Source organism: Rhinatrema bivittatum, chromosome 9 (assembly GCF_901001135.1).
Source record: "Rhinatrema bivittatum chromosome 9, aRhiBiv1.1, whole genome shotgun sequence".
Lineage (NCBI taxonomy): Eukaryota > Metazoa > Chordata > Amphibia > Gymnophiona > Rhinatrematidae > Rhinatrema > Rhinatrema bivittatum.
In genome coordinates, this window is record NC_042623.1 from 43,777,797 (window position 1) to 43,802,105 (window position 24,309).

The window sequence follows — 24,309 nt, forward strand, 5'->3', positions numbered from 1 at the left end:
TTCTTTAAATCCAAAATGAAAAGGAATAAAACAGTGGAAAGTAATAGAAATAGGTTAACGATTCAGTGCTATTTTTATTACATTTTTAATTTTAATAGATATTTTGGGATATTTTAGCTTTACTAAGGTGTACTTGAAGTTTTTCTTTTGAACTCAAGCACAGCTTCATATGATGTGTATAATTCAGTATCTGTTGCACATTGCTTTGTGTTTACTGGAGAAAGCAATATATATAATTGAAATGATATATGCAGAGCTGGTGTGTAACAGGCTTTGAATAAACCAAATTCATGTGCTTTATCTCTCCCTCTGTTTTCAATATATAGGTCTAATATGCCAGGGTTCACCAGAATGAGCACAAAACATAACTTATATATCAGCATTCTGTGAGAGGAAGATAAGAAATGTCCATCGGAAGAGCATTGACAGCAGCAAAGTGTGAAATAATCAGAACTTAATTTCAAAGTTCATCAGATTGTGGAAATACTTTTCTGCAAGAATGGAACAACTGGATGACACACAAACTCAACAGAGATTGTTACTGGATGAAATAGAAGATGTGCCTGGGAAGTGTTGATTTGGAAACCTATTAGAAGGATGTCATTTCTGATGGATAGACATATGTAAAATATACCCTACACCTGTTAAAGAAATTTGTAAACAATCATTTTTTAATGAAATCAACAAAATGTGAAACTTTAAAACTTTCCACACTTAATGATGCAGACCACTGTCAATTTTAAGTTATTCCTGTGCTGGTGACCTGGATTATGATGTCACTGAAGAAAGCATCAAGGTCAGCTTTCATCTCACAGCTAAAGTTAAAATACTTCACCAGAAAAAGCTGGTGCTTCATTATTTCTTAATATGATTATTTATGTAACGTACCCGGTTAGCAAGAACAATTTTTTTCCATTGTTACTGTCTCATCCATGTATGTACCCACTGGAAGCTGTTTGAAGCACACTCCATAGCAGCACAGAGACTGATATCACATAGTATATTCATTTCTGTTACTTACGACACTGGGTTCCCAAGCAATCACTCAACCCTCCATATGTCAGCTATCATTTGGCAAAATGAAAGCAGCTAGAGAAGGAGATTGCATTTGCATGTGATGAACTATGAAAACTGATATGACACAATTTTGTATTGTACCTGAGAGGTCAGTTGCAAATTACTATACTTAAATAATTGATCACATGCCACCAATTTTCCATGAGCTCCCAAAGGCAAATTGCTACATAATTACCTTAACTTTTTTTTTCCAATATATCTTTATTGAGAAATACAATTAAACATACGTTGAAAAAAACACTCAAGATGGGATGATTTTGGTAAACTACCAAGTGCATTACCAAGCAAAGTTATTCCTACTAGTGATGGAACATATTTGGTACAATCAGAATCCAAATGCAGTCTGAGGACTACAACATTATTACACTTGACACTAAAGATCAGAAGTTTAAGAGGTATGCTGCTTTCTGTTGCTCAGTGATTCAGAACTAGCCCCACTGAGTTGTTAATATTACTTTCCAAGAAATAGCTAACATTTAAAAAAAATATATTTTGGAGAACCAAGTTAATATCATGTATTAACTGCAGGGGCCCTAACAGAAGTTGGCTTGTCAAAAATTAAAGTGTAGCTTTCAATGCTGGCTATGCATGAATAATTTCAAAAGAAGTACAATATCTAATTTTAATGCATGAGTCTGTAAAACTGCCTTTTCACTACAGAAAAAATCTGTGAGCTACCTGCCATGAAACATATAACACTGATACACGGTAACCTAAACATTTATTTTTATTTTTTAATTTTATTTTTTATATTCTGCTTTTCTGCACTTCAAAGTGAACATTAAAGCAGATTATATTCAGGTACTATATGTATTTCCCTATCCCCACAGGGCTTACAATCTAATTTTGTACCTGAGGCAATGGAAGGTAAAGTGACTTGCCTAAGGTCACAAGAACGGACAGTGGGATTTGAACCCTGGTTTCCCTGGTTCGTACACAAGATGCTCTGCACTATGTTATAAAGTATTCATTATTTAGGATAGTAATGGTTTGGCAATGCAGTTTTTACAGTTGTTTGTCATCTGACATGAATCTTCATGCTTTATACTGGCTTGGGACAGGCAGAGGTACTGTCCATATCAGGTACATTCTAGTAAAGTATTAGTTATTCCTACAAGGAAATAAAATTGAGGAGAATATAAGTCAAGAATTCGAACTTGATGGAAATGGAGTTCATGAAACATTTTTTTTCTATTATTGTTGTCTCTGGGTATAGAATACTTGAATCTGCCAACCCATGTAGTCTTCAAAGTATATGTTGCTTAATGTGCTAGTTATATTGTGGTTAACATAAGCACATAAGAAATGCCATCTGGATCAGACCAACGTCCATCGAGTTCAGCATTCTTTCTCCGACAGTGCCAGTCTGGGTCACAAGCATTTATTTAATTATTTCTAATCACTTCTATACTGCAATATCATAAAATATCAATGTGGTTTACAATCTTTACAATCTTAAAAGCATAAAATTGTTAACATAAAAACATTTATCAAAAAATCCACAAAATGTTTTAGCATAAAAAAGATAAAACGAACAGCTTGAAGTATCATATCAAGTTTCTGCTGTATGCTGGAATTAGAAAGTCTATCATACATTCCTGACTAAGAGGTCATGCTGCCAAAATGTCTCTGAAACTGCCAAATTTTTAAAAGTTTCTTGTATTCAGAGGTAGTAGATTCAACTCTCAACATCTCTGGCATACTATTCCGTAATACCAGCCCGCCCACTGAAAAGGTACAATCTCTAATTTCTCCCAGATGTGTTGCTTTAACCGATAGAATTTCAAGCAACCCTTTATTTTGTGATCAAAGGGAATGTGAAGGTATATGCACTCTTAAAGCTGCACCTACCCATGGAATCTTGACCTGATTGATTAGTTTGTAGTTAAGCATGAGGATCTTATATTCAGTTCTCAATGTCACAGGCATCCAAATAGTTTGTGAATTTTACAAAAGCCTGAACAAATCAGATTTTTGATATGAACAGATATAGATAAACGGGAATCCAGCAACACCCCTAAGTCTCTATCAGAGGAGGTTATTTTACTTGCATGGCCTTTCAAGCTAATCTCAAAGTTCTCAGGAGGATTCCTTGTTCTTGAAAAGAATAAAATTTCCAGTTTGGAGACATTCAAAACAAGATGATTGTAAGACATCCGTTTATGAATTTCCTCCAGGTAGATTTTTAAATAATTAATTGAGGAGGCAACAAAACCCTGAATTGGTAAAAGGAATTGGATGTCATCAATGTAAATAAAAAATGATAGCCCCAATCCCATTAAGAGTTTACATAAATGGGCAAATAGATATTGAACAAAATCGCAGAAACCTCAGAACCCTAGTAGAAATTTCAATCTACTCGAAAAAATTCTTTCCTATTACAGTTTGTTGATGTCTGTCACTCAGATAGGAAGTAAACCATCTTAAGCGCCCATCAGATCTCCAGTAGTTGATCTATTTCTTATATTTCACTCCCAGGGATAAGCGCAAGCTTTCCCACATCTACCTGGGTAATAACTGGTTATGGAATTTTTCTTCAGGAACTTGTCTAATCCTCTTTTGAACTCCACTATATTAGTTGCCTTGACCATGTCCTCCTCCAACAGATTCCATAAATTGATTGTGCGCCGAGTAAAAAAATATTTCCTATTGCCGGTTGCTAGTTTTATGGTGTGTCCTCTAGTCCTAGTATTGTTTGAAAGGGTAAATAACCATTCCCTATTTACTTGTTCATGATTTTATAAATTTCAATATATATCCCCTCTTAGTTGTCTCTTTTCCAAGCTAAAGAGCCCTAATCTGTTTAGCTTTTCTCCATAAGGGAGCTTTTCTGTCCCCTTTATCATTTTTGTCACTGTTCTTTGTACCTTTTCCATGTCCGCTATGTCTTTTTTGAGATGGGGCGACCAGAGCTGCACACAATACTCAAAGTATGGATATATACAAGGGCATTATGATATTCTTAGTATTGTTTCCTATTCCTTTCCAAATAGTTCCTAACATTCTATTTGCCTTTTTGACCACTGCTGTACACTGAGCCGAAGATTTCAAAGTACTATCCACAAAGACTCCAAGGTCCTTTTCTTGGGTAGTGACTCCAACATGGAACCGAGCATTGTGTACTTGAGTTGGGATTTGTTTTCCCTAAATGCAATACTCTGCACTTGTCCACATTAAATTGCATATGCCATTTAGAAGCCGAGTCTCCTAGACTCACAAGGTCCTTCTGCAGTTCTTTATAATCTGCTGCCTTTTAATATCTCAAAATAATTTTGGATCATCTGCAAATCTGATCACCTCTTTCATCATTCCTTTCTCCGGATCATTTATGAATATACTAAATAGTAAAGGTCCCAGTATAGACCCTTGAGGCACTCCACTAAAAACCTTTCTCCATTTGGAAAACTGATCAGTTAGTCCAACCTTCTGTTTCCTGTCTTTTATCGAGTTACCAATTCACAATAAAACACTGCCTCCAATCCCATCACCTACTAATTTCCCGAGGAGTCTCTCAAGAGGGACTCTCAAATGCCTTCTGAAAATCCAAATACATTATATCAACTGGCTCATGTTGTATCTGTGGACCCTTGGACTAAGGAGAGATTGGCTCTACCCGCAGGGAGAAGCCTTGAAGGTTATCACCATCAGCAGGTGGACCCAGGTGAAGCAGAGGCCGGTAAAGATCTTCTCCTCTCGGGTTGAGTCTTTGGGTGCCAGGGCCAGCAGGACTTAGGTGAGGGTCTTTGCAGATGAATGGAGATGCGGTCCAAAGCTAGACTATGGTTGTTGGCAGGCAGTGATCAGGCGTTTCCAGAATCCATGCAGGAGCTGAAACCAGATATCTGTCCGAGGAAGAAGAGAAAGGATGGATAGGGCTGAAGCAGGCTGGGCAGATGCAGGCTGAAATAAGCTGGACAGATGAAGGCTGGAACATGCTGGGTAACAACACACTCTACTCAGGGTAGCTGGAGCTGTTGCTGAAGCAGGAAGCAACAGGAAAACTGCCCTTATATAGAGCAGTGCTAGAGACATCATCACTAGGGGCTGCAGGCACTTTCCCACCATGATCCCTTTAAATAGGCTGATGTCTGGCATGCACGCACCTAAGGAGAGGCGTGGCAAATTGAAGCTGGTGGCGTCCTTCAGCGTGGTGTTCTGTAGTGTGTTGGCGACGTTTCGCCGCGTTGGGAGGCAGAGTGGCTGGTCCTGCCACAAAAGATAAGGGTGGCTATTCACAGGAGGCAGCCCACGGACCACCAAATGCAACAGTACTCCCCTTAAGCTGCCTTCCCCCTCCCCCCCCCCCAAGGCTTTAGGTTTCCTGGGGTACTGTTGATGAAAGTCATTTAGAAGGTTGGGATCCAATATGTTGGACAATGGCTCCCATGCATTTTCCTCTGGGCCATAGTTCTTCCAGGAGATCAAACTCTCTATTCTTTTTCCCCTCTGGTGGGAATCCAGGACTTCTTAGACTTCATATATTGTGTCTCTGTCAGCAACAGCCTCCCAGGGTTCGGGTGGCACTCTGGAGGACCAAAAATCACTACCAGCTTGAGCAAAAAGACGTGAAACACACTGTGTATTTTTAAAGTAGGCGGCAACTTTAGCTGGTATGTGACAAGACCTGCTTACCATGACACTGGAAAAGGTCCAATGAAGCACAGTACCAAATGCCTTGAGGGAAGGCATAAGTGTCGGGTACTTAGCCAAACCTTTTCCCCCCATCTTAAATTGGGGGGGGGGGACTGGCCTCCTTTGGGCATCTGCCATCTTCTTGGCTCATGTGGTAGCCTTTTCAATCAGCAGATTGGTTTGTTCCCAGAGATCATGCAATTCTTGTGCTGAGAGTTGAGCTGCAGGTGAAGGAACTGTCATGGGTAGTGGCAGCAGTTGTTTCCCCTAAGCCAGCTGGAAAAGGGAAGAGCCGGTGGCTCATTGTCATGGGAGAATTAGGCCCAAGACAGGAGAGTGGCCCATTGTCTTGGCGTTCATTGACATAAGATTGGAGGAAACTTTTAAAAGTATGGTTAGTACATTCTGCTTACCTGTTGCCCTGCAGATGATAGGCCGTTGTATAGTCAAGCGTGATACTAAACTTCTTGCAGAGAAAGCGCCAGTATCATGTGGTGAACAAGACTCCTCTATAAGATATGTTTTAGAAAGCCATGTAAGCGGAAGACGTGGAGGGTGAAAAGAAGTGCCAATTCTAGGGTGGAAGGGAGAGCACGCAATGGATGAAAGTGTGCCATCTTGGAAAATCGATCAATTATCACCCATATCTCGGTGGTGCCATTAGAAACAATGAGGTCCACAGTAAAGTCTGTGGATAAGTGGGTCCAGGGTTCTCTGGGGGCTGTCAACAGCTGTAACAGCCCCCACGATTGGCCATGCAAAGTTCTTTTCTGTGCTTAGGTGGGACATGAGTTGACGTAGGCCTTAACGTCCTGTTTCATTTGGGGTCACCAGTAGTGCCACTGAAGGAATTCAAAGGTCGGTGCCCATCCAGGGTATCCTGCTATATGGGAGTCATGGGCCCATTTTAAAACTTTCTCGCGCAATCTGGAAGGCACTGCCATCTTCCCTGGAGGGACGGGTACCATTGTGGCCAAGAGTATCTTAGCAGGATCGATGCTATGCCTTGGGGATTCTGGAACATCCTCAGTCTGAAAAGAACAGGAGAGGGCATCTGCTTGTTGATTCTTGAGCGCAGGGCGATATCGCAACTCAAAATCAAAGTGGGCAAAGAACAAGGACCAGAGGATCTGTCTAGTATTGAATTGTTGAGCTTGATGCAGATGTTGAAGGTTCTTGTGGTACGTGTATATAGTGACACAATGTTGAGCCCACTCAAGAAGATGACGCCATTCTTCTAGGTACAACTCAACAGAGGTAGAGAAACCTTTGATTCCAAAATCAAAGTTATCTTGAACATGAAGGAATCCTAAAATACAATGAATATATTACAAATATCTTTAATTAATGGTTACAAAAAGCTTTAAAAATACATGGACAAAAAGCCACCCAGGTTACAACTAGGGCCAACTTGACTGCCAAGAGCTCCTGATCTCCAATATTGTAGTTGCGCTCAGCTGAGGAAAGTTTATTGGAGAAAAAGGAGCATGGATGAAGCACCCCTTCTGAGCTGTGTTGGCTGAGGTCAGCCCCTACCCCATGGGTAGAGGCATCTACCACAAAAATGAAGGGCTATGTGGGATCTGGATGCATAGGCAAGGTCCATAAACAAATGTGTCCTTTAATTTCTGGAATGTCTTTGTAGCCTCTGGCAGCCAGTCCTTGGTGTGAGCGCCCCTGCAGGTAAGGATGGTAAGCAGAGATGCCGAGGAGGAGTAATTAGGGATAAACTGGTGGTAATAATTAGCAAACCCCAAGAACCTTTGTAAGGCTTGGAGCCCCACCGGATGAGGCCACTTCATAATGGCTTTTACCTTTGTTGTGTCTATCCAAAATCCATCTTGCAAGACTATATACCCAAGGAAGGGGAGTTCCTCTTGCACGAAGAAACATTTCTCCAGTTTTGCATAGAGGTTATTTTCCCAAAGGTGCTGCAGGACAGTTCGAACATCTCTACGATGGGAGCTCAAGGTCTGGGAAAAAATAAGTATGTCATCTAGGTGTATGACCATGCAGGTGTACAGCAGGTCATGAAAGATCTTGTTGACCATTTTCTGAAAAACCACCGAGGCGTTGCAAAGCCCAAAGGACATGTCCAGATACTCATAGTTCCCGTCGTGGGTTTTGAAAGCGGTCTTCCTTTCATTACCAGCCTTGATGCTGATGAGGTTGGACACACTCCTGAAGTCCAGTTTCATGAATATCTTAGCACCCTGAAGGTGATCAAAGAGCTTTGTTATTAGAGGCAGTGGATATTGGTCTTTCTTAGTAACAGCATTCAAGCCACAGTAGTCTATACATGGTCTGAGAGATCCATCTTTCTTTGTGATGAAGAAGAAACCAGCTCCTGCCAGAGAAGAGGGCAGGATAAATCCACTGGCCAGATTTTCTTGGATGTAAGCCGACATGGCCTGAGTCTTGGGTGGAGTTAAGAGGGTAAATCCATCTCCAAGGAGGCATGGCTCCAGGAATGAGCTCAATGTCGCAATCATATGTACGGTGAAGCAGTAGGATCTTGGCACTCTTCTTGGAAAAGACATCCTTATAATCCTCATATTGCAGTGGGAGTCCCGGAAGGGCAAAAGCCACGGTCACTGAGCAAGATGTTTCCACGGGTACCAAACAGGAGTCTGCGCATCACACCCCCAGCGGACAAGCTCCAAGGTGGCCCAATCAAAGTGAGGTTGATATTGTTGGAGTCAAGGCAGGCAGAGTATAATGGGATTAACAGCTCTAAGAATAACATGGAAGCTGATCTTCTCTGAGTGCAAGAGACCAATGCATGGATTCCCATAAAAGAGTCACCTGGACAGTGGATATCTACAGCTGGTTGACTAAGTCTTGTCAAATGAAGTTTCCTTCTGAGCTGGAGTCCACAAAAACCTGGGTAGAGAAACATGTTGGGCCTAGTTCCAGGGAGGCCGGCAGGGAGTTGGGAAGCTGGAACAGTAAGGCCTAGAGTCAGCTCCCCAAATGACCCTAGACATTGATGTTTTCCAACCTCTCGGGACAGTGAGCCAAGAGATGGCCCTGAGCCTTGCAGTAGAAACAAAGGCCCTGTTACCTGTGACGGAAACTCTCTTTTGGGGCTAGGCGGCAGCAGCCCAACTGCATTGGCTCCTCCAAAGAAGGAAAGGCTGTAGGCATGGCAGTAGCTGGTGAGAGTTGTCATTGGAAGTGAGTGCCAAGGAGATGCTTCTGCATGCCAGGTGAGTCTCCTGAAGCCTTTCCTGCAAGCGTTTATCTATCTTTCCAGTTAGGGCAATGAGGGCCTCCAACGTGGTAGGGAACTCGCTGATGGCAAGCTCATCCTTAATTTTCCCTGAAAGACCTTCCAGGAAGATAGCAACCAGGTTATCTTCCCGCCAATTTAATTCAGTCCTGGTGAAGATGGAGTAGATCAGAGGCCACTGAAGTTGCTCAACCTGGCTCCTCAAAGACAGAGCAAAATCATTCCATGAACTGCTAGAGGTTGAGGAGGATTGGGTCTCCTCGTTCCCAGAGGGGAGAAGCCTAGGCCAGCACTTTATCTTCTCTTAGGGAAAGAATATAAGTAGTTTTGGCTTGATCGTTAGGGAACAGTGTGACCTGCAGCTGAAAGTGTATCCTGAATTGGTTGAGTAATCCCCAGCACTGCTTGGGATTCCCTGAGTACCAGGGAGGAGCTAGCAGCTGAGGAATGGGCTGACTGGGCGCTGGAGGAGGTAGCGGCACTGCTACAGGCAGAAACGGGGCAGCAGGTTTGGTCAGGGTATCCAGGTGCATGATGAGGTGGTCCATAGCTGTGGCCAGGAGCTCCAAGGCACCCTGTTGGTCCTGTAGCAAGTGAGCAATACCAGGGATTGCTTGGAGCGAGGTCAAGTCTGCCGAGTTCTTGGCCTCAGTAAACTGTTGTATCTGTGGACCCTTGGGCTGAGGTGAGATTGGCTCTACCTGCAGGTTCTCAGGTGGACCAGGTGAAGCAGAGACTGGTCAGGAACTTAACATTTACCAGCCCACGTTCCCCTTGGGTTAAGCCTTTGAGTGCCAGGGCCAGCAGGACTTGGGTAAGGTTCTCTGCAGATAACTAGAGACATGGTCCAAGGCCAGACTAGGGTCATAGGCAGACAGTGATTAGGCATATCTAGGGTCCAGGCAAGGGTCAAGGCAGGCAGATATCAGGAGTATTTAGAGCAGGCAGAAGTTGAAACCAGGTATCTAACCGAGGAAGAGAAGGTAAGGGCTGAGGCAGGCTGGGTAGGCAAAGCAGGATCAGACTGTACAGACGAAGGCTGGAACAGGTTGGGCAGCAGTATGCACTACTCAAGGTAACTGGACCTGTTCTTGAGACAGGGAACATCAGGGGAACTGCCCTTATATAGGGCAATGCCGGTGATGTCATCACTTTCCGCCTCGGTTCCTTTAAATAGGCTGAAATCGGGCACACGAGTACCTAAGGAGAGGCGTGGGGCATTGAGACTGGAGGCATCCTTCCGCATGATGTTAGGCAGCATGTTGGTGGCGTTTCGCTGTGTCAGGAAGCAGAGTGGCTGGCCAGGCCAAAAAGGTAAGGGCAGTGGTTCATAGGGGTAGCCTACGGACCACCGAATGAAACAGCTCAGATTTGTCTGCATGATCAATTATTTTGCCCGGCACCAAAGTCAGGCTCACTGGTCTATAGTTTCCCAGATCACCCCAAAACCCTTTTTAAAAAATTGGTGTCACATTGGCCACCCTCCAATCTTCTGGTACCATGGCTGTTTTAAATGAGAGGTTGCAAATCACCAGAAACATCTGTATTTTCATTTTGTAGTTCTTTTAGAAATCTAGGGTGAATACCATCCAGTCTCAGTGATTTGTTAATCTTTAATCTGTCAATATGAGTTTTACATCCTCCAGTTTCTCAGTGATTCCATCTTGTCTCTCAGAGTCATCACCAGTTACATTTAACTTGCTACTGTTTATGCTCTTCCCTGCTTTCCTCATTTGGGTCTGCTTTCCTTTTTCTGAATGATGTTTTTTTTTTACTTTAATTGCCTCTTTCATCTCACTATTAAATCATATTGGCAGTTTGGTTTCCTTTGGCCTTTTTTAATGCACACAATACATTTTGTCTGGCCTCAAGGAAGGTAATTTAGAACAGAATCTAAGCCTCCTTCAGGTTTTTAACCTCCTGGATTGTTCCTTTGGGTTTCTTTCTAACAAATGTCCTCATTTTATCATAATCTCCCTTTTTACAATTAAATACTATTGCAGTCGTTTTCCTTAGTAGTCACTCTCCAGTGATTAGGTCAAATTATTTTATATTATGATCATTGTGACCAAGAGGATCCACCTCCTTTATCTCTTGCACCAACTCCGTGCCTCTCAGAACTAGATCTAATATAGCTCCCCCTCTCATCAGTTCCATGACCAACTGCTGCATGAAGCAGTGATTGATGGCATCTAGGATTTTTAACCCCTTGCATATCCTGATATGATGTTTACCCAGTTCTGCCATTATTATTGTGTTGCCCATTTTACTAGCCAGTCTATATTAGCATTTTGAAGTTGGTTTCCTCATCTTGGCCAGGTGTGTGGTAATTTGTCCCCACTACTATACTCTTCCCTTTTACCCTTGGAATTTTTATCCACAACGATTACAGAGTGCGGTTTGTTTCTTACAAAATTTTTATCCTGCTTGACTCTATGACATCCTTAACATCCCAATTTAGACTACCCTCTTTTTAGCTATTCCCTATATTTATTCACGTTATTTTGACGAGTTACTGTTGTTTATGTATTATTTATGTTCTTATGTTCAGAAACTCTGTTTAATGTAACGCCTTAACCGCGACAGTTTTGTTCTATGGAAACCGACCTGATTTGATACTTGTATTGAGAATGTCGGTATATAAAAATCCTAAATAAATAAATAAATAAATAACATATAGTGCCACCTGGCCACCAATTTTATCCACCCTGTCTTGTTGATATAATTTGTACACTGGTATCACAGGGTCCCATTAGTTATCCTCCTTCTACCAGGTCTCTGAGATGTCTATGTTTATATCTTCCCTTAGCGCCTGTTATGTTCTGTGTATCTTGAACTAGTAGTGGGCCCTTGGGTCATGGCGAGTGAAGACTCCACCCACAAGGAGGAGCCCTCTGGGCACTTACCACAACCAGGGCCGGTGGAAGCACTAAGCGAACTAGGCGATCGCCTAGGGCGCCGAGCATTAGGGGGTGCCGAACCGCCGATGGCCGCTGGTGGACCTCATCCCACTGGCGGCTGAGCGGTGAACTACTGCTGTGCTGTGTACCTGATACACACAGCAAGAAGATCACGTCACCACGGCTCACGTCACCACGGTCCGAAGAAAAAGGTCGCATCTAAACATGCAGGTGCTCCTCCTCCTTCCAGCCCCCGCGGCCCCAGAAGAAAAATGTTGCCGGAGCCGTGCGGGCAGGAAGGAGGAGGAGCATCAGCCACGTGCAGAAGAGGAGCAGCGCGGCCTGAGAAGACCAGGGCCGCTGCAGAGCCCATCCTGTGGCGACCCGTAAAGAAGAGGCCCAGAGGTGAGAGAGAGGCTGAGGGCCTGTAGAGTGTGTATGTGTGCGTGTATGAGATGAGTTAAGAGATTGTGTGTGAGAGTGAGTTGAGAGACTGTGTGTGGGAGTGAAGACCTGAATGTTTGCAGAGACAGCATGTGAGAGCCTCTGTGTGTGTGAGAGAGACAGCATGTGACAGTGAGAGCCTGTGCTTGAGCAAGACAGCATGTGGGAGTGAGAGAGAGCCTGTGTGTGTGAGACTCAGCATGTGCCAGTGAGAGACTGTGTGTATGAATGATTGTATGAGAGAGAGCATGTGAGAGTGAGAGCATATGTGTGTGAGAGAGAGAGAGAAAGCATGTGAGAATGAGAACTTGACTGTGTGTTTGAGGGAAGAAGACAGATGGAGAGAAAAGAAATAGAAAAAAAGACAATATAAAAGGAATTGGCAAAAAAATAAGAAAGGGAAGGTGGAAAAAAAAAAAACTGTGACCAACCGATTAGAAAATTAAGATCATACAGCAAATGTAAAAAAAAATAAATTACTTTTTACTGATTGGCACATGTAATCTTTGGGAATGTTGTTGCGACCGTCGCTGCCCGACGTCTCCACTACGCCCACCTTACCTCTTTAGCGACTCCCTCTTTGCTTGATGGAAGATTGGCTGCCGCGGCGTCATCTTGCCAACCTCCTCCGACGTCCCCAGACTGGCTAGACGCTGCACTCCTCCATGTTTCCCAGAAGCCTAAGAGCGCGTGCACGGCATGGCCCCGACTCAAGTACCAACAGTGGCACAAACCTCAGGGGCGTCCCCTTGAGATGACGTCATCCTCACCGGATACTTAAGGTCTCTGAATTCGCTAACTAATCGAGTTAGCAATGGAAAGGAAAGGAAAAGTTCCTAGCTTCCTCCAGGTATCGCTGCGGATTGGATTTGCTCTCCGCATACCTTGCTACTCTGCCTCCTCGGACTTAACCAGAGGTACCCGCTCCTCAGGGGCCTCGCTCTCTCTCTTGTTTTTCAGGTCGCAGTCTGGAACCGGTACTCGCTCCTCGAGGGCCCACGTTCCCGGACTTGCTACTGAATACCACTTCTGCCAGGAAGTCTTCGCTGCCTACAACACCAGTGAGTTACCATCTCTCTCTCAGAGCATTCCCTGGAACCAGGTACTCGCTCCTCGAGGGCCTAATTCATTTCCAGCTCCTGGGCTAACTTCTAAGAGACTATTGTGTGAGTGTTACCATCAAGGTTCTGTTCCTGAACTCTGCATACCCTGCCTACTCACTATATTCAGTTTCTCTACAGCTCAGTTATCCAGGATCGCTGTTCCAGTATCTGAGGGACTACAGCCCAGCCAGGCACTTCCAGCTCATTACTGCACCTCTGGTGGTTCAATATACTGTTTAATAAAAGAACTAGTGTGTGACTGTCTCCAAACTCTGAGCCTGACCAGTGGTCCCTCTCGGGATCTTCCCCTGGGGGCGAGGTCATCTGCCACCGGCCCAAGAATCCACCCACAACTATCTCAAACACTAACAGATTGCTAACTCCATGGATCCGGCACAACTGAATGCCTTGCAGGCCATACCAGGCCTGGCCCTGCGTATTGTGGAGCAGCAAAACGCCTTGGAGAAACTTACTTCAGCGTTTCATCAGCTACACACACAGAAGGTTCAAGGCACAGCTTCCAACCATGAAGGTCAGTTACAGGAGGTAACTTTAAAGACTGCTGTACCACTGGCAGCTCCAATCCGCTTCTCTGGAGAAATCCAGAAGACCCAGGGCTTCTTAAACCAGTGCTGCATGCATTTTGTCTTAAAGCCATCTTTATTTCCTACGGCTCTCTCCAAGACTACCTACATCCTTTCCTACTTGGATGGTAGGGCCTTGTCTTGGGCATCTACCTTGTGGGAACGCAAGGGCCCCATTTTGCAGGACATAGAAGGATTTATCAACTTGTTTAAATCCGTTTTCAATGACCCTGTTCAAACTTCTGCCTGTTCTACTTTGGTTGAATTGAAGCAAGGCAACAGATCATTGGCTGAATTTGCCATAGAGTTCACAACTCTTGCGGTGGAACTCCGCTGGGACCCCAAATGTCTCAAGACTCTCTTTTGCAGAGGCCTGGATACCCGTTTAAAGGACGAGCTGGCTGCTCATGAAACACCTGATTCGCTGGACGAATTAGTAGCCTTGGCCACTCGGATTGATCACCGGCTCCGGGACAAGGTTAAGGAACTCCGGCCTAAGGTGTTACCTGGGTTGAAACAGACTAGTGCTATATCTGCACCTTGGATGGTTCCAGTAATCCCTGCTGCTGATAAAGATGAACCGATGCAACTTGGTCATGGACGTTTGACTTCCATAGAGAGAAGACTTCGGAAAAAGGGCGGCCTTTGCATGTACTGTGGTCAGCCCGGCCATGATGTCTCTACATGCTCCATTCGTCCGGAAAACGGATGGGCCTAAGTCCTGCAGGAGGACTGTTCTTAGGCCATACTTCGCCCTCTCCTCCGCACTCTCTCCCAGTCTCCTTGACCCATGGACCAGTCACGGTTCAGACTCCTGCACTGGTGGATTCAGGGGCAGGAGGCAACTTCATTCTCAGACGTTTAGTGGAAGACTTGAGGAGCCCCCTCATCAAATTGAAAGATCCACTACTGAGTCACCATTTGAAGTGGGTTTTGGACGTTCCCCAACATCACCACTTCCACTGAAGCTCTCAGTGACGTCCCCAGCAGCTCATACCACTGCTGCTGATATTCATAATGCTTTCCACGTTTCTTCTGAAACCGCTCATAATCAGCGAGTTTTCTTCCAAATCTCATGACCCACCTGTCATCAATGCAGAAGATGACTTAGAATTCAAAGTCGAAGAGATCTTGGATGTTCGTAAAAGAGGCAATACTTTTGAAAACCTTCTAAAGTGGGAAGGTTTCGGCTCCGATGAAAACTCTTGGGAGCTTCAGACCAATATCCTGGACAAAGAGATGCTTCATCAATTCCACATCGCGCATCCTTCAAAACCCAAGCCTGGTACCCGAAGAGGAAATCGTCCTTTGAAGGGGGGTACTGTTGCGACCGTTGCTGCCCGACGTCTCCACTACGCCCACCTTACCTCTTTGGCGACTACCTCTTTGCTTGATGGAAGATTGGCCGCCGCAGCGTAATCTTGCCGACCTCCTCCGGCATCCCCGGACCAGCTAGGCGCTGCACTCCGCCATGTTTCCCAGAAGCCTAAGGGCGCGCAGCGCGGACCCGACTCAAGTACAAGCAGTGGCGCGAACCTCAGGGGCGTCCCCCTGAGATGACGTCATCCTCGCCGGATACTTAAGGTCTCTGAATTCGCTAACTAATCGAGTTAGCAACAGAAAGTAAAGGAAAGGTTCCTAGCTTCCTCCAGGTATCGCTGCGGATGGGATTCACTCTCCGCATACCTTGCTACTCTGCCTCCTCGGACTTTACCAGAGGTACCCGCTCCTCGGGGGCCTCGCTCTCTCTCTTGTTTTTCAGGTCGCAGTCTGGAACCGGTACTCGCTCCTCGAGGGCCCACGTTACCGGACTTGCTACTGAATACCACTTCTGCCAGGAAGTCTTCGCTGTCTACAGCACCAGTGAGTTACCATCTCTCTCTCAGAGCGTTCCCTGGAACCAGGTACTCGCTCCTCGAGGGTCTAATTCATTTCCAGCTCCTGGGCTGATTCTAAGAGACTATTGTGTGAGTGTTACCATCAAGGTTCTGTTCCTGAACTCTGCATACCCTGCCTACTCACTATATTCAGTTTCTCTACAGCTCAGTTATCCAGGATCGCTGTTCCAGTATCTGAGGGACTACAGCCCAGCCGGACGCTTCCAGCTCACTACTGCCACCTCTGGTGATTCAATATACTGTTTAATAAAAGAACTAGTGTGTGTCTGTCTCTAAACTCGGAGCCTGACCAGTGGTCCCTCTCGGGATCTTCCCCCAGGGGCATGGTCATCTGCCACCGGCTCAAGGATCCACCCACAACTATCTCAAACACTAACAAATGTGCAAGAGTAGCACTTTCTCTATGCGGATCTCACAATGTACGAGATCAGCATGGAGGAACTGGAAGCCCATGGGGCCTGCACAGAGGAGGCAGCAGAATGGGCTTCAGCGCCAGTAACAGCAATCAGCACCTCCCCAATAGCCACGCGGCAGCAGTGACAGTAGCAGCAGAGGAATGAGAGAGGCTCTGAGGTTGCTGGCAAAAGAAAGAGAGGGAGTCTCTGTCTTTAGTGTGTGTTGCAGTCGGACACTGCTGGCGAGGTAGTGGACCCTTGAGCCGGCCCACCGAGGGTGACGGGGTAGGCCGGGAGGCGGAGCCTCAGACAGGAGGTGTTCACCCGAGAACCAGGAACCCCCCAGGAGGAGCCCGTAGGGTCCTGGGACCTCGGGACTTGGAATATAGTCAGAGTCCAGAGACAGAGGTGCGCTAGGCCGGGACCAGAGTAAACTGGAAGTATGGGAAGTCCAAGGTACCCGGGAAGCAGGGACCGGCAGTACAGGGCTGAGGGCCAGCTGATGGCAGGGCAGCGGGCGGCAGCAGAAACTGTAGCAAACCGGAGGCTGAAGCAGGCTGTAGCTGTAGTGGAGTCTATAACAAACCGGAGGCTGAAGCAGGCCGTAGCTGGAGCAGAATCTGTAGCAGACCAGGACTGGAACGGGCTGTAGCTGAAGCAGAGTCTCTAGCAAACCAGGACTGGAACGGACAGTAGCTGAAGCAGAGTCTGTAGCAACCCGGAACTGGAACGGGCTGTAGCTGAAGCGGAGTCGTAGGCAAACCAGGGTCAGAGGCAGGCAGCAGGCAGAAGCGGAGTCGTAGGCAAACCAGGGTCAGAGGCAGGCAGCAGGCTGAAGCGGAGTCGTAGGCAAGCCGGAGTCAGGAGCAGGAAACCGTAGAGAACAACAAGAGCGCAACTCAGAACAACTAAGCAATTGTGAACCTCGTTGCAAGGCGATGAGGGAGAGTTTGAGCGCCGGTTATATCAGGACTTGGACGTGACGTCAGCAGCACGGGCGGGGCCAAGCTTCCGGGAGATGAGCGCTCAAGACGGACGTCCTCGCGCACGCGAGACTGAGGAGAAGCAGGCAAGTAATGGCGGCTGCCATGTGGAGTGAGAGAAGGCCCCAGGGTCCAGAGTCAGTGGAACGCGGCGGTTCCTGAAGCGGAGGTATGCAGGGTTGAGCCCAAGGCGAGGGGAAGCGGTGGCGACCGCAACAGTGTGTGCATGTGTATGAATGGGAGTCTGCCTGGGGGTGTATGTGTGTGGAAATGAATGGGAGCCTGCCTGGGGTTCAGTGTGAGAATGACTGGGAGCTTGCCTGTGTGTGTGTGTTTGTGTGAGAATGACTGGGAGCTTGCCTGGGAGTGTGTGTTTGTGTGTATATGTGAGGGAGCCAGTGAGAGCATGAGTGTGTATGAGAAAATTCAGGGGAGTAAGAGTGTGTGTGGGGGGGGGGGGGGGGTGGAGGGGGAGAGAGTGTCTTACAGCTTGAGAGTGTGTCAGTGTCTGTGAGAGCAAGAGGTTATGGTTGGGTATAAGAGCATGAATGTATATGTATGTGACAGTGTATGTGTGAGAGAGAATGGACATGCATATGGGGAGTGGAAATCCGAATGAACTTTATTCGATGGGGGGAGAAGGGCTGATGTGCACGGAGCAGGAGAGAGACCTTGGGGTGATAGTGTCTAATGATATGAAGTCTGCGAAACAATGCGACAAGGCGATAGCAAAAGCCAGAAGAATGCTGGGCTGCATAGAGAGAGGAATATCGAGTAAGAAAAGGGAAGTGATTATCCCCTTGTACAGGTCCTTGGTGAGGCCTCACCTGGAGTACTGTGTTCAGTTCTGGAGACCGTATCTACAAAGAGACAAGGACAAGATGGAAGCGGTACAGAGAAGGGCGACCAGGAAGGTGGAGGGTCTTCATCGGATGACATACGAGGAGAGATTGAACAATCTAAATATGTACTCCCTGGAGGAAAGGAGGAGCAGGGGTGATTCCGTCGGAAAAAAATCAGCAGAACCAGAGGTCACGAGCTGAGGCTCCAGGGAGGAAGACTAAGAACCAATGTCAGGAAGTATTTCTTCACGGAAAGGATGGTGGATGCCTGGAATGCCCTTCCGGAGGAAGTGGTGAAGTCTAAAACTGTGAACGACTTCAAAGGGGCATGGGATAAACACTGTGGATCCATCAAGTCTAGAGGGCGTGAATAAAGAGGAGGCATTCAAACACTGCACGGAGCGGCAGTAGCCACAGAGGCATTCAAACACTGCATGGAGCGGCAGTAGCCACAGAGGCATTCACAGAGCGGGATGCCAGTGGCCAGTAGTTGTTGTTCTACCTTCACGGAGCGGAAGGATGGAGGGCTGCTATCTCAAAAAATAAAAAAAATAAAAACAGGGGTGGGTAAGAGTATGGGGTAAGGGTGTGGCCTGCTCGTTACAGCGGTTGCTACCCCTGAGGTGGACGTTCACTTGGATGCAGATACGGCGCTGCTCTCTAAATTGGTGGTGGGGTGGAGGGGAAATAGGGCTGGAGGGTACTGGAAGCCAATAGTAACAGGTGGGAGAGAAAAAAAGGGGAAAAAATGGATAAAGTGCGTAGCTTGCTGGGCAGACTAGATGGGCCTGGAATGCCCTTCCGGAGGAAGTGGTGAAGTCTAAAATTGTGAACGACTTCAAAGGGGCATGGGATAAACACTGTGGATCCATCAAGTCTAGAGGGTGTGAATAAAGAGGAGGCATTCAAACACTGCACGGAGCGGCAGTAGCCACAGAGGCATTCAAACACTGCACGGAGCGGCAGTAGCCACAGAGGCATTCACGGAGCAGAATGCCAGTGGCCAGTAGTTGGTGTTCCACCTTCACGGAGCGGAAGGATGGAGGGCTGCTATCTCAAAAAAATAAAATAAAATCAGGGGTGGGTAAGAGTATGGGGTAAGGGTGTGGCCTGCTTGTTACAGCGGATGCTACCCCTAATTGATTAGGGCTGGAGGGTACTGGAAGCCAATAGTAACAGGTGGGAGAGAAAAAAAAGGGGAAAAAAATGGATAAAGTGCGTAGCTTGCTGGGCAGACTAGATGGGCCGTTTGGTCTTCTTCTGCAGTCATTTCTATGTTTCTATGTGAGTATGTGTGAGAAAGAGAGGATAACCTCCTAACCTTGACAATATCAGGTGACTGGAAATCAAGAGCTCCCATGTATGGACAGCAGGGGCTTTTTAAAATCCTTATTAGTTTTAATTATTGGGTGTTATTTGATATATGTGCTGTTTTGAAATATTGTTTTGGTGTTTTGGGGAAATTGTAAAACATGTATATGATTTTAATTAATAGAAATTCTATTTATCAGTAGTTTTAAAATATTATTTTATTAGCATGGTTTTACTGTTATAACTGATGCTTTATGTTTCTTGATTTTATTGTTTTATGAGGAATGGTGGTTCTGTTTTTCCATTGTTAATACACAGAGTCTGGCTTCTTGGGGTTTCCATTTCAGTTTTTTCTAATTTGTGCTCCTTTATTTTGTTTTCTGTATTTTGTGAGGGTCTGTCTCTGCTCTGTGTGTGTGACCATGATGAGAGATTCTGCTAGCATGTAGGGTCTGTATAGGGATCTATAGCAAGCGGGTTTGTTTTGTTTCCTCAGTAGGTGGTGTATTGTTATCCTAGGACCCAGTGTAATATTTACCCTTGCTTATTCACAGGTAGGGTTATTGTTGTTTGAGTCCTTGGTGTTATTACTGTTATGTTACGATGGGACTGCAGTATAGATTTTGAGTGTCTTTTTTGTGGGGTTTTGTGTTAGTTCACAATGTGTCTGGCAGTGGACAGTGTTTGTGCTACTGTTACTGTGAGGTGACACCAGAATTTGAAAATATCTTTTAGTATGATGAGCTGTAAGGGAAACATCCAAGCTCCATTGTTTCGGGGAATTTCAGTGGATGCACAGAGTTAGAGAACTGGAGGTGCAGGATTTATATTGACATTCTGTCCCTTCCTATAAATTCCAGACTTCACTCTCATAGCCATATAGAATTAGTTGAATGAGGCTATCAAATAATTTTATAGTGTGAAACTGGCCAGCTTTTTAAAATTACGCAGAAGACCTTTTGGACTTTTTTTTATTAATACTTTTTTTTTATAACCAATTTTAAAGCAGGATCCATGCTATAGAGATGGGTGTGATAAAGAAATGTCATTTTGGCTCCCCCCCCCCCCCTCCCCAATTCTTCTGTCTAGAGACATCACAGATTTTCTGTGACCTTAAGGATTACGGGGGGGATGCTGGAGAGGCACACAAATGCATTGGCCCCCGGGTGCCGGAGACCCTTGGTGCGCCACTGGGTGTGAGTCATATGGGGCCACAAGCGGTGGCAAAGAGGAGTGGAGATTTGGTGGGCCGCAAGCATTGCCCAACTTGCTCGCGACCCAGAAAACCACACAGTCAGTGGGCATGATTGAGAATGAGGTAGGAGTCGGGGCCGAGACCAGGGGGTGGTGGTGCAACCGGGAGGGGGGAGCGCAAGGGAGAAGGCTCGCCTAGGGCACCAAATCCCCTTGCACCAGTCCTGACCACAACAGGCAAGGTCTCAGCAGAGATGGACAACAGAGGAAACAACTTTATTATACAGCCAATGGTGATCCGAGGAGCGGATCAATAGAGTCAGTCCAGACTACTCCGCAGCATGGAGTAGTCCGGTGAATACCTTCTCTAGGCATAGCTTGTGCAGGCAATTCTGGTAGTGGTCCGCAGCTCGGGGTAGGCCGGAAGCTGATGGGAAGTTGCACAAAATTGGAGGGATCCGATAATGGCCCGCAAGCAGGGTAACCCGAGGATCTGTGCCACAAAGGTAGAAGAGCAGGTTCTGGACTCAAGCTAATACTGTGGAAGTAGATGGAAGTTCAGGCACCAAGGAGGTCCGGAACCAGAACAGCAAGGGTCGTCCCAGGACGATGCAGGAACTCACTGGAACAGAGAACAAAATAGTAAAGGCTCTCCGAGGAGCGGATAGCCCTGACTGCGGCAAGGCCCCCGAGGAGCGGGTACCTAGGTCACCCAGTAGGATAGCGAGACGAAGTCCCAGTGTGGCGGAAATAGCAGGACAGGAATCCTTGCTAACTCATATTGCAAGAATTCAGCTGAGTTTAAGTTTGGTAAGCGGATGATGTCATGTGGTGGGGACGCCCCTGAGGTTCCCACCATGATGGGTTTAAGAAAAGGGCAGGTGTGCACGTGCCTTAGGTAACCCCGGATGTAAGATGGCTGCTGGGAGTGCCCACGCCGTCCCGGGCATGCCATGAGGGTTGTCGTGTGGAAGCGGAGGCCACGATTCTCCCCAGACTTGGAGCTGTATAGAGAAAAGAGGTGAGCAGCAAAGGTCACAGCCGCCTGCGATCGGGCGCAACAGTACCCCCCTTCTTAGGGCCCCTCCCACGGGGTTTCGGCTTCCTAGGATGAGCACGGTGAAAGCGATGTAGCATCTCTTTGTCCAGTATGTTGGCAGCAGGTTCCCAGCTGTTTTCTTCTGGTCCGTATCCCCTCCCAGGAAATGAGGTACTCCCAGTGCTTTCCTCTTTTATGGACATTCAGTATGTCATCCACCTTGTACGCAATGTCATCTTCAGCATCAAGGAGTTGTGGATCAGGAGTCTTATGAGAAAACTCTGAGAGGATAAGTGGTTTCAGGATTGACACGTGGAAGGCGTTGTGTATTTTCATTGAGGGTGGCAACTTCAAGTTATTTATTTATTTAAAGTCTCTTTTATACCGATAGCCGTTCGCACATCGTATCGGTTTACAAAAAACAGAAACTATTGGGCGGAGCCCTTACATATAACAGAGCATTATAATGCAGCCTCGGCTGCCCAACATAACAGAGTAAATATAAATTAACAGATCCATTAACAATTAACAGAAAGAAATACAATTCGCAAGGAGGGTGGAAAAAGCTGGAAAGCAGCGTAATTTTGGGCTGCCTTCCAGCTTATCCAGATTTTACTTATTCCAGTAAAATCAGTGAAACAATAAATAGATACAAGAAACTATATACATAAAGTACAAGAATCAGCAGTCGTAAAGCAGTTTTTAGTCATTCTTAGTCTTAGATCGGAGAATAATTTAAGGAGGACTTTAAGTGATGGGCGGTGACATGGGGTAGGATTGCTGGAAATTGTAAGTCAAAGGTCCCAAATGTCGGAGGACGGTGAAGGGTCCAATGTATCACACTGGACCCTTCACACTGGAGGTAGCTTGAGCCAGATATATTTGGTAGTGAGCCATACCTTATCTCCTGGCTTAAACTGAGGAGCCGCTTGATGATGAGCATCATAGAATCTTTTTGCTCGTTATCCAGCCTTATGTAGAAACTCCTTGGTCTGAGTCCAGAGTTGGAGAATCTCGTCAGCAGTAGCTTGGACAGCCGAAGACGTACCAGTCAATGGTATAGGAAGTAGTGGAAGTGGCTGATGGCCATACACGATCTGAAAAAGCGTGGATCATGTGGCGGATGCCGGATGCAAATTCAAGGCGAACTCAGCCCAGGGTAGTAACTCTGCACAATCATTCTGCCTAGAGTTGACATAGGCGCGGATGAACTGCTTAAGGGTCCTGTTCATTCTCTCCATTTGTCCATTAGATTGGGGGTGATATGCAGAAGTCAAATCCAGAGAAATATCGAACTTTCGACATAGTGCCCTCCAGAACTTGGCGGTGAATTGGACTCCTCTGTCCGATACAATGTGTTTCGGCATCCCATGTAAGCGCAAAATATGCCACACAAATAGTTTGGCTAATTCTGGGGAAGATGGCAGACCCGGTAGAGCAACAAAATGCGCCATTTTCGAGAACCGATCCACAATAACCCATATTGGGGTAGAGTTCCCTCCGAGGCCGCTCCGAAATCGGAGCGGCCTCGGAGGGAACTCTCTTTCGCCCTCCCCTCACCTTCCCCTCCCTTCCTCTACCTAACCCACCCCCCCGGCCCTATCTAAACCCCCCCCTACCTTTGTCCACAGATTTACGCCTCCCGGAGGGAGACGTAAATCCACGCGCGCCAGCAGGCCGCTGGCGCACCGAGACGCAACCTGGGGGCGGTTCCGGAGGGTGCGGCCATGCCCCTGGACCGCCCCGGGCCGAAACCACGCCCCCGGGCCCGCCCCCGAAATGCCGCATCCCGCCCCCAAAATGCCGCATCGATCGGCCCCGCCCCCGACAAAAAACCCCGGGACTTACGCGAGTCCCGGGGCTCTGCGCGTGCCGGCAGGCCTATGGAAAATAGGCGCGCCGGCGCGCAAGGCCCTGCTTGCGTAAATCCGGGCGGATTTACGCGAGCAGGGCTTTTAAAATCCGCCCCATATTGTATTGTTCCCACTAGAAGGTGGTAGATCGACCACGAAGTCGGTTGCAATATGCATCTAGGTTTCATCAGGAATGGACAAAGGTTGGAGCAGGCCCCAGGGATGACCGGCAGGAATCTTTTGCTTGGCGCAGGTAGTGCAGAATTCCAAGTATGCTTGCACGTCTTTTCTCATAGACAGCCAACAATGGTATCACTGTAGGGTAGTAAGGGTACGGGCTTCCTGGGTGGCCTGCAAACTTAGAGTCATGAGCCCAGTTCAACAGCTTCTTCCTAAAAGACAGTGGAACCATCGTTTTACCTGTGGGAACTGAATGGGTAGTGGCCAGCATTAACTTCTCAGGGTCAATGATGTGCATTATCAGGAGTGAAGGACCATGAGAGAGTGTCTGCCCGAACATTCTTTTCAGCAGGACGTTGAACCTGTTAAAAAACAGTGACCATCTAGCTTGGCGATGATTGAGCCTCTGAGTATGGCGAAGATATTCCAGGTTCTTGTGGTCAGTGAACACGGTTATCTGATGTTGAGTATCTTCTAACCAGGGACGCCACTCTTCAAACTCAAGCTTGATGGCAGCAGTTCCTTATCACCGATGCTGTAATTCCTCTCTGCTGGAGAGAAGCATCTCGAGACGAACAAGCAGGGATGTAGAACGAGTGTATCGCTATGCTGCCTAAGTACGGCCCCAACGCCGACATCTGA

General features: G+C 46.6%; 1 protein-coding gene across 1 annotated transcript in view; it reads left to right on the plus strand.

The window, feature by feature from the left end:
- LHFPL3 (LHFPL tetraspan subfamily member 3) overlaps nucleotides 1-1,829 on the plus strand; it is a 199,949-nt gene extending 198,120 nt beyond the window's left edge. Inside the window, exon 4 of the mRNA XM_029615155.1 lies at nucleotides 327-1,829. The gene's annotated coding sequence lies outside the window, so the exon portion shown is untranslated. The remainder of the gene's footprint in view (nucleotides 1-326) is intronic.
- The last annotated feature ends 22,480 nt before the right edge of the window (nucleotides 1,830-24,309 follow it).